The sequence below is a fragment of the Melampsora larici-populina genome, assembly GCF_000204055.1.
Source record: "Melampsora larici-populina 98AG31 unplaced genomic scaffold MELLAscaffold_6, whole genome shotgun sequence".
Taxonomy (NCBI): domain Eukaryota; kingdom Fungi; phylum Basidiomycota; class Pucciniomycetes; order Pucciniales; family Melampsoraceae; genus Melampsora; species Melampsora laricis-populina.
In genome coordinates this window covers 1,726,617-1,738,052 of record NW_006768770.1, presented here as the reverse complement: position 1 = coordinate 1,738,052, position 11,436 = coordinate 1,726,617, and positions in this window count along the sequence as shown.

The following is an 11,436-nucleotide window of genomic DNA, read 5'->3' as shown; positions in this document are numbered from 1 at the left end:
TTTATTTTTTGCCCTTTGCCTGGCCTCTCAATATTTTTGTGTATCAATAATTTAATTTTCTGCCCAGAAAATATTATATTTCTTGTAGTGTCAGCAAGAAGACTCACCAAGGGGAATCAATCAAAACTGAGAAGTTTTTGGAATTTCCGGGATCGGAGCTCACCAGTCCTTCAATTCAGTAATTAAAATAAAAATCAGTTAGTATTTGTAAGGTTCAAATAGAACCTTCACTGGATACTTCGAGACGGGATACTGTGAGGCACAGTAAGAGGTTTTCTAGAACCCAAGGAGATCTGATTTGTATTACTAAACCTGGTTCCAAAGGATAGAGGGCGAATATCAGTCCCGATATCTCTGTCTGGATAAGAACACTACAACAACTTAGAAAGAAAAGAAATATATATATGAAATGAAACTATACCTGGTTCCAAAGGATAGAGGGCGAATATCAGTCCCGATATCTCTAAGGAACCATCGGTAGAAATGAAACAACAATAAGTAAATATAGTAAATGAAATTAGGTCTTAAGTGTTAATATTTAAGTGTGCAATTACGTGTCTAAGTAATGACCGTAGGTCTTACAGTCTCCCCTCCTATAAAGGAACAAAGCATGCCCCATGATTTGGTGAAAAGAAAAAATGAAAAAGGAAAAAAAATAACCAAAATGTCTGAAGTTAAAAGAAAAAGAAAAAAAAATAACAAGTGTTGAAAGTTGAATTAATAAGCTTTATCAAAAGTGAAAAGAAAAAAGAAAAAGAAAAGAGTAAAAAAAAAGAAAAGAAAGAAGAGAAAAGAAAAAAAAAGGAAATCTAAAATTGAAGTAATTGTCGGGTCGAGGGAATTTCTTGATGTATGTTGCCATTGTCGTCGTCCTTCGCCTTCGACATCTAATGGGAGAATGTCGAATTGGTTGTGCTCACAGAGTGGCCTAGGCGTTGCTTTTTTTTTTTTGACAATTTACGTAGTATACTACGGCGGTGCATACAGGGGAGAGGAACTTACTTCCGGACTCCTTCACTCAGCGCCTCGATCCCTTCCCCTTCGCGCTCGACATAAGGTTTGATCTTTGAGATGTGGAAGACATTGTGTCGTCTATCGCCTTCCAAAAGCTCCAGTTCCACGTTTTGTCCGTGATTAGTTGTGTTGACGACCTTATACGGGCCTTCAAACCTTTCCTTAAGCTTGTCTACTCCACCTTGATGTCTACCACGCCAATCAGAGTTGTCCAGTAGGACCCACGAGTCAGGCGAGATGGGGTCTACCGTGCGACAGCGCTTATTATGCTGTAAGGCTTGTTGTACCCGACTGGACCATAATGCGTCTCGTGCCGACATCCAGGTGTCACGTCGACTGTTGAACCATTTGGTAAGGGATGGTGGGTCAGTGCTTACCCCCTCTTGTACTGTAAGTAGGCGTTGACGTCGACCGTAGATAAGTTCAAATGGAGTTCGACCTGTGGATACGTTCATCGCTCCATTGATCGCGTATTCCACTGCAGCGAGCGATTCGAGCCACTTGCCTTGGCGTTTTGTTGTGAAGGTACGAAGAATCTGTCCCACCGTGCGATTGGTGCGCTCACTCCTTCCATCAGCTTGTGGGTGGAAGGCCGTTGTCATATGAAAATTTATGCCACATCGACGCATCAAGGCTTTCCAGAAGGTTGACGTCCACAACTTGTCTCGGTCGCTGATGATCGACGCCGGTGCCCCAAAGGTGCCAATCCAAGAAGAGAAGAATCGTGAGGCGGTTTTTTCGGCGTTGTCGGTTTGAGCGCAAGGTATGGTCTTCGTGAAACCGGACAGTCTGCAGGTACAAGTTAGAATCATGTCATAATTGTTAACTTTGGGAAGCGGTCCTACGAAGTCGATGGCAAGACACTCGAGGGGTAGCTGGGGAATGGAAGGTGTGAGCATCTTTCCAACCGGAGCCTGTGTCGAAGCTTTCGTCCGTTGGCATGTGTCACAAGACTGCACAAACCCCTTCACTTCTTTCGCCATCTTCGGCCAAAAGAATTCTCGTCGAAGGTCATCGATCGTCTTTAGATATCCTAAATGGCCTAAGCGTGAGTGAGTCTCATCTATCAGTTCATTTCTCAAATTACCGGTGAAAGGAATGTAAAGCCTGTTTTCAATATATAAAAGGCCGTCTACCACAATGCAGTCATCTCGTAGGGGCAGAACTGCTGTTACCGTACTGTAAAATGAGTCACCATCGTAGCTATCAAGTATGCGTTTGCGTACTTGAGGTGATAGCATCGGTCCACCTTCTAACAAAGCTGCTACACAATCTACTCCCTCCTCGTCGATGTCTCTTCTCGACAGGGCGTCCGCTACACTGTTATCTTCACCTCTCACATACTTAAAGTCTACATCAAAATCAGCTAGAGTCTCGATCCACCTTGCCTGACGCCTGCTAAGAGTCCTCTGTTTCAACAGATAAGTCAACGAGTGGTGATCGGTCATGATGTTGATCTTCATACCAAGCAAAAGCATCCTCCACTTATGGAGTGCGTGCATCACCGCTAAAAGTTCCTGCTCGTGTACCGGGTAGTTACGCTCAGCTGGTGTCATTTGCCTTGATTCGTATGCTACCGGCGATGCAATCTTCCACTCCTTGCCTTGAAACAGTGCGGCACCCAAACCTGCTCCACTTGCGTCGGTAAAGAGCCACAGAGGATCATCGGATTCAAAGTCAATGTTCTTTAGGTGAGGTAGTGATGTCATTAGGTGTTTAATGTTATGAAATGCATCATCCTCTTCTTTTCCCCACTTAAACTTTTTCGGGTCAAGCTTCGTACTGGTGAGGGGTGTCAACTTATTCACGTATTTTTCTAGACCCCAAATGAACTTCTTCATCCATTGCACCGTACCTAGAAACTTCTTAATGCCTTTAGCAGATTTAGGCGTCTTCCAATCTAATACCTGCTTCACTTTTTCATCATCCGCTCGTATGCCTTCCTCTGAAATCCAATGGCCTAAAAATTTGATCTCTTTTTGAAACAATTTAGTCTTCTTCTTGCTGCAGTATAAATTTGCTTCTCGTAGACGTTGTAAAACTTTCCTCGTGTGAATTGCATGTTCCTCTGGTGAGTTAGAAAACACCACAATATCATCCAGATACACTACACATATAGTGTTCAGCAAGTCACCCAAGGCTTCTTCGAGTCGACCTTGATGAGTGCTCGGTGCGTTTGTGAGCCCCATCGGCATCACACACCACTCGTAGAGGCCCCAAGGTGTATGGACGGCCGTCAGAGGGATGTCAGCCTCTCGCATACGTGTTTGGAAGAAAGCGTTCGTAAGGTCTATGATGGAAAAAACCTTTCCAGTTGCTACAAGCCTGACCAACGTGTCCACATTGGGCAACGGCGCACGGTCCCTCACGGTCAGGCTGTTCAAGACGCGGTAATCACATACCCATCTTGGAAGTTCGGTAGGGTCCTTCTTCGGAATGATGAGACTTGGCGAGGCGTACTGGCTAGTGGATCGTCGGATTCTTCCTGCTGCTAGATGTTGATCAACAAGCTTGCCCCAAGCGTTCATATGCTTTGGAGGGTAGTTATAAGCCTTTTCTTTGACAACAGCATCGGGGTCCTTCAGCACTATCTTGTGACGTATCTTTGAGCTTTCGTTCTGCAGCTTCTCTGGAAAAGAGCCATCAACGAACAGACCTTCCTCTTCAGCCTCATCTGACACCGCCGGTATATCAACCGGGAACAAATCATGAAATTCTTCAACCAGCTCTTTCTCATACACTTCATACACGCTCATCGCAGATTGCTTCACTTCCTCACACACTCTCTGCTCCCAGGCAGCCTTACACTCTCTCTTTGGCTCAGTGATACGAGGAACCGATAACTTGTTAATTTTTTCATTCCAGTCCTGAAGCACACGGTAATCATAAACCTTCAAGCCAGTCTTTTCACACACAATAGCACGTTGATTGATTGAAACGGAAAACAGAAAAATATTAAAGAAAGGTGTCCCCAATATCATATCAAAGTCTCCTCCTACATCTCCTAGTTTACAGTATGTTCTGTTGAATGTTCTTCGTGATGTTGGTTCAACTAGATCGACTGTAGTGAAGTGTGTTAGGGTGGGAGGTAGGGAATCGGTATTGACTGCGAGGCTTAATTGAGTAGGTCGCACCAGTTTTCTTCTCTTGAGCTTAAGTCGCTCTGCCGCCTGTTCTGTTAGGAGATTGATTTCGGCGCCTGGGTCAGCTAAAGCCCTTATCTTTTCGCCATTGTGGGTGAATTCAATGATTACACGAGGTGTTTTGGGAGAGGGTACGCACCCTTCAGATTCGGCTAGATCCAACTCTTCGTCCAAGGCCTGAAGCGCCGCTACTGAAGCTTCGTCTAGCTCTGGGTACTCCGCTGTCGCTGCTACCTTAGCATAGGATTGAGCTGGGCGTCCTGCCGGTGGATGAGTGGACCGTCCTGCTTGCGCTCGTCCTGACGGCAGTGAAGAACGCGCTCTAGGAGGAACATAGTTGGCCGGTTTTGGAGGAGCTACGTATCCTGGCGGGAACACGACTTTCTCTCTTACATATGGACCCTTACACGCTCGATACTCGCTGCCACAATAACCCTTGCAGAAATGGCATTGCCCGATTGAATCGCGATAGGAGTGAATCTTCCAGGTGAATTCTTCATCCGATAAACGGCCTGAAGTACTGGCAGGGGTGACTCGAGATCGGTTTTGAGTCGCGGTAGGTAAAACAGCCATTCTCGTTTTCTTGGTGATCGCGTGAGATGCTACAAGTGAGCTATAGAGAGTTTCACATTGATTTTCAAAGTTGTGGTAAGCAAAGTCTTTCGTGTATTTTGAAAATCCCCACAATTTGACGGCAGTCTTCAGTTCTTCTATCATGCCATATTCAACAAATTTAGCCAATTGGTGATCATCTAGAGTAATGGTGTGAAAATTAATTAAAATTTGAAGTTGACGAGCACGAGTACTGTAAGTTATAAAGTCCTCATACTGGGACATCTTAAGATGTTGAGCTTTCTCATATAATCGATCCTTCCAGTCACCAGGTAAACAGGAAGCGAAGAGTGAATTGAGGAATTCCTTCCAGGTGCCTTTAATAAATCCGTCAAAACCTCCCTCATAGAAAGCGTGAGCGTTCGGCTCTTCTAAGAAGTTCCCGACCAGCGTGATACGGTCTTTGTCTAGCATCACACCTTTAGTGCGGAAGAATGTCTTCAGAGAAGAATACCACAAGAGGAAGGGTTCAGTCTCTCGGTATGGGCCTTTATAGACAGGTCCGTCTGATGTACGAAACTTCGTGAGGTCGATCTTGCCATCTGGCTTAGATTCTTCTGCCGCGGATGTGCTCTGAGTTGACTCTTTGGAAATGAGCAACTTCGTCATAAAGTCTTCAAACCGTTCCATTCGGCGATTAGTAGCGACTTGTGACTCGACTATCACCTTCATGAGGTCCGGGCTAGAGTCGGTCGGAGCGGATGTTTGGTCTGGCATTTTAGGAAATGGAGTATGAGAGGTGTCCTTTCGCGTAGGAGACGGTGGTAAAGATGACAAAGGGGAAGACTCGTCGGATTCTGGCAACGGTGGTAAGGCAGTGGATTCAATGCGATTGCGTCCTGGCGTAGCTGGCGGTACAAAATCTGTACGATTGCGTACTGGCGTAGTTGGCGGTAGGTCTTGTGATATGGCTTGTCTGGCGGCACTAGCGTTTGGTCTGGAGAGCCGTATTTCACGGCGGTTCGCGCGAATAATAGCTTCCGGGTCTGGCAAAGGTACTGGCGGGCCTTTCTGAGTGGATTGAGATGATCGTCGTGTACTCATACACGGTGATCGACGTGGGGTTAGAGTTGTTGTGAATGGGGGAGTTAGCGTCAACGATGTATGATGAGAACAATACAATCGAAGTGGCGCATTTGATTTGAAGTATCGAAAAGGTTTAATTAGGGATTTTGAGTTTTGTGATTGAGTTGATCGATAGTTTAGTTTAAGGTTTGGTTTGATCGATCGTTTTAATCTCGTGAGGGTTTGAGAAAAAAAAAGTGTAAGGTTCAAATAGAACCTTCACTGGATACTTCGAGACGGGATACTGTGAGGCACAGTAAGAGGTTTTCTAGAACCCAAGGAGATCTGATTTGTATTACTGGTTCCAAAGGATAGAGGGCGAATATCAGTCCCGATATCTCTGTCTGGATAAGAACACTACAACAACTTAGAAAGAAAAGAAATATATATATGAAATGAAACTATACCTGGTTCCAAAGGATAGAGGGCGAATATCAGTCCCGATATCTCTAAGGAACCATCGGTAGAAATGAAACAACAATAAGTAAATATAGTAAATGAAATTAGGTCTTAAGTGTTAATATTTAAGTGTGCAATTACGTGTCTAAGTAATGACCGTAGGTCTTACAGTATTTTTTTTGGAAACCTGACTTCTCTCAAGCCACCATATCGAAAACAATTACTTCGAAGAAAGAACACTGACCATTACTCTAATCACTCGCCACCAGATCAGGATCGATTCCATCCATTTTACATCCGCAAACGTATCCTAACAACAACCTTGCCCAAACAGCGACGAAGCAATAATAAAAGTGAGTCAGCAAGAGATTAATACCTAATAAAAAAAAAACGAGAGAAACCTAACGTACGTCATCCGTAACAGTGATTCTCGAACAAATCGACATAGGAATCAAATCGGATCAAAGATTTCACTCATATAAGAAGACTACGAATCCCGATTCAAATCGATCCTCAAGCAAAGTGAAAGAGCACAAATCAACTTGCTATCTACATCCTACTTATTCAATCAAATTCAACAGCCTTTATAACTTCATAACCAGTTATCTATAAAATCAAAAGTAAATTCAAATCGATTCATATTTTTTTTCCTTTAATTTTTCTTCTTCTCGCTTCATTTTAATAGAATCAACATTAGCTTTGTTTATCTTGTTATAACCCCAAACTAACTAGTCTTGAGTTGAAAGAAGTAAAACTAACTTCCATTCTTTTTTTTCTCTCCACCTTACTTCCTCTTCCTCTGACTATTATAAATCTCATCTTTTTCACTTGTATCGTTACAGTGTCTTTCCCCCATTTGTTTAACTCATTAGACCTTGCAAACCGAGGAACCCCTCAACAACAAGGCACGGAAGCGAACCGTACACACCAATCTACGCCAGCTCTACCCGAATCGAACCTAGACGGATCAGTTCTAGAGTTCGAGGACGCTTACGGAAATACGAGCCACGAACCGATTGTGATTGAATCCACAACCACTACACCGGCTGCTGACCCGTTATCAAACATCAAGATTGACTCACCCGGATCTGACAATACCGCGAGAGAATACGAGAGATCCCAAGGACCTCCACCAGAAATCGTACCACCTGAGTATCACAATAACAACAATCATCATTCGGTCATTCAAAATCCAGGACAGCCAGTAAATCAGCCTTATCGTAAGTCATCAATAAACTAATAATTCAAAAGAAAAATTTCTTCTTCTGTTTCTAAAAAAGAAAATTCCTTTTCGTTTTCTCTCCTGATCACCGAAATAGAACAAGGAAATCACAACCATCCATCTGGACCACCTCACGATCAGCGAGCACAGAATCACCAACAAGCTCCCCAAGAACAACAACAAGATCGAGGAACTCATAGTAATCGTAAGTAAACATATTTAACCAGTACAAGAAAAATCATAAAACATTAATAAAGTGATTTTCTGTCTTATCATTTCTCCTATAACAACTCCTCTATCGTTTCTTTCATTTTTTAAAATTTTTCTTCTTCTTATCTCTTTCTTCCATACATTCGATCATAATTCACGTAAATCATAAACCCTATGTCTACTAGAAGCTCAAGGCAACCAAGCCACGCCGGCTCAACCAGCTCACGAGGGTCAGCAAAACCCAAACAACCCACAGAACCAAGCTCAAGATCAACGAGGAGGTCAACAGTGGAGTTATTCGAACCACTACCAACCTCAGGTAAGCCGGATCCCACTTTAGTAGCCAATTTCGCTAAAGAAAGAGATATTAATAAAAAAATCCTATCTCTAACTTCGTCAGACCCAACAGCAACAAGCCGGTTACAACTATCAACCAAACTACCCGCCCAACCTAGCAGCTCCTGTGGCCCAGTACCCTCCGGCTCCGTACCATCACCATCATCCCCAAGTGCATTACCCAGCACAAGCCTCCCCGGTCTATCGACACCAACCTACCCCGGGTGTCAGCAACCCGAACTTACCTCCACCTCCTCCTCAGCAACCATCTTACCAGGAAACGCGCCAAGCCGAGGAAGCCCGACTATGTCAGGCAATTGTGGACCTAAAGCACAACTTGGACGAGGCGCGCATAGCGAACAACAACGTAAGTTTTCGCCAAATCTTGGGTGCAGCGAAGGAGGCGCACCGAGAACTCGAGGAGTTCATGGGTGGCCGACGCCATCGAACGAGAGTCGAGGAGGTGGCAGGGTACAATCCCTACCATGTGAACCCTCGCACGATGGAGTACTTTGAGCATCCACAAGCGGGACCGTCCAGCCAGCGTCGCAAGCGAGCTCACGACGACGACATTGAGGAGATGGCGGAGAACGCCTCGAATCTTCTCGACATGATTCTAGTAGTCAAGAAGATGAAGAAGGAAGATCGAGACCCGGATTCGAAAGGGAAGGGGAAGGAGAGAGAACAGTAAGTATACTCCCTCCCCCCACTTCATCCTTTCACAATCGCCCATCAGTTCTTAGTACTGATACACTCTTTACTGGTGAACCTTTAGATAAGGACCATTCCATCCTACCCTCTTCCTATGCTACATCTTTAAAATCGGAAGAAGAGGAGCTAGACCAGTTAGACTCTCAAGGACTGTTCAACCAGTCGCATTTAGTCTCAGATTTAAAATCAAAAATTTCTTCTTCTATTTCCCTTTCAACTTCTCAATTAGACTTAGATGACCTTATCAGACGAAAAACGTATGCAATCTATCAACGAGTTGAAAATTTACAACCAGATTTAAGTTTATTAAAAAAACAATGTGAGCAAAGTGAGAGAGAGAGAGTAAATGAATTTCAACTAAATTGCCAACTTCAGAAATCATCTTATGATGATATCATGAGTAAGTTCTCAGAATTAAAAGAACACATAGAAGAAGTTAGAAATACCTTTTATAACCTTGATGAGAAAGAAAATAATAAAACAAGGCATGATAATATCTTAAGTGAATTAAAAAAATTCAGAGAACAAATTGTTGAAATCAAAGAAAACAAACATTTAACTCAATCAGAAATAATACCTAAAGACAAAGGTAAACAAAAAGAAGTTATTTCCTCTGAAACTAAACAATCCAGTACATCAACATCAAATACAAGTGACAATATAAAAAAAGGAGAGACTGGAATACAAACTGAAGATGTGACACCAATGTATAGTCTAAATAAGACTCAAGCTTTAGTACTACAAATTAAAAGTACATTAAACAAAATAGTTGAAGATCCAGGATTGAACCTTCAGAACAAAGCATGATAAAGCAAATGACCAATTTAGCTAGTCAAATTGCCACGAGAATATCAGAAAATGAGAAGAAATTGTCCACAAAACTTAACAGTTATGATAAAAGTTTCCATGAGACAATAAATAAAATGTATCAAGAAAGTAGTGAAGATAAACAAACTATCAGAGAAACAAGTGATGCAATAATATGTGATCTCGGAGAAATAAAAAACTCAATGAAGCAACTAGAGGCTAAAGTAGATAAACAACTTAAACTACCAATTAAAGACCCCTATAATAAAATTGAGGAATTGCTCAATAAATTTGTGAAGCACGAAAGCCATGTAAGTTCAACAATTGGCGAGATAAAAGAGGATACAAATATCACAAAAATTCGTGAAAACTTAAACATACAACAACAACAATTTGAAAGTAGTATGATGAAATCTTACCACGCATTACAAGAAAATATGAAAGATAATCATGAACAATTGAAAACAGAATTATTGAGACAACAAGAAATACAAATTAAATCTTTTTCAGACCAAATGCTGAGACAACAAGTATTATTGAATAATAAAATATTGGAAAAGAATGTTGAAATACAACAACAACTAACACAAATGGATAACAATGCCAATGAAGCAAGGCTGTCAATCATTCAAGAACTCAAACCTGATGTGAGGAGTAACATTAATAATACTCCTATCCCAATAAATCAAACAAGTCCAAATGTACACAACAGACATCTCAACTCACCTTTTGAAGAGAACCCAAAAGTTGATCCATCACTCAGAGGAGAAGCCAGATTCAGACTAGCCACAGCGGAACCAAGAGAAAGAGCAGTAAGTTACGTAGAACCTACACCAGTGCATAGAGGCTTTCAGAGCCCAACAATGCGTGAAAGAACTGATGTACGGGAAGAAACCCTTCCACCTCGTGAAAGAACATTTATGAGGGAAAGTACTGCTCACACGGGTATAACAGAATCTGCTAGAGAAGATAACTTAACTAAAGCATTGACTAAACTTTGGCCTACGGGTAAAGATTGGAAAAAATTTAGCGGAGACGGTGAATATAATCATAATGATTACATTGACTGGTGTGATGATTTGATCATTACCCTAAAAATGGACCCTCTTGTTGTTGTAAGCCATCTAGCAACAGCTTTCACAGGAACAGCGGGACAATGGTACATGGACAAACGTAAAACTAGAGGTTCCATGACTTGGGATGAGTGGAAAGAAGAAATTCATAAGAGATTTGGCAATAATGTTTGGAAAAATAACATGGAAGATTTATTTATAAAAGACAAATTTGATGCCAATATACACACAGATCCCATGGCATGGTCTTTGAAACAAAAGAAGAGAATCTCAGCTTTTGATCCAGATTCTTCAGAGGACAGAATAGTAAATAAGATCTTGAATAAAGTTGATGGTGATGCTAGAAATGCAATCAAAAGCCAACTCTCTACTCCATACGAGTGGGATATGTTTCTAATGGTGTTCAAAGATATTTTTGAAAATACAACCATCATCACAAAGAAAAGATACTTAAATAGACCACGGAGACCTTTTAGTGAGAATAGAAACACTTTTAAGGATGATAAAATGCAAGGCCCCTCTAGTACAAGAGTTCAACCAAGTACATCAGACAAGAAACCTTTTAGAGCATGCCCAAACTGTGGCAGCAAAGATCCAAAACATCAGTGGAGAGGATGTAAAGATAAAAAGATAAATGTGATTGAAGAAGACACTGAGGAAAGTGATAATATGAATGACGAATTTGACTTTCACGGAGGACAACTTTCAGGAGACTCAAGTTCAGACAGTGAAGGACGCAAATCACCAAAATCAACAGCAACAGAATGTCTGCATGATTGATACTCATGAGGATAATGAGAAAGACATCAATATATTACAAGCTGAGGCGGATGTACCTCATTCA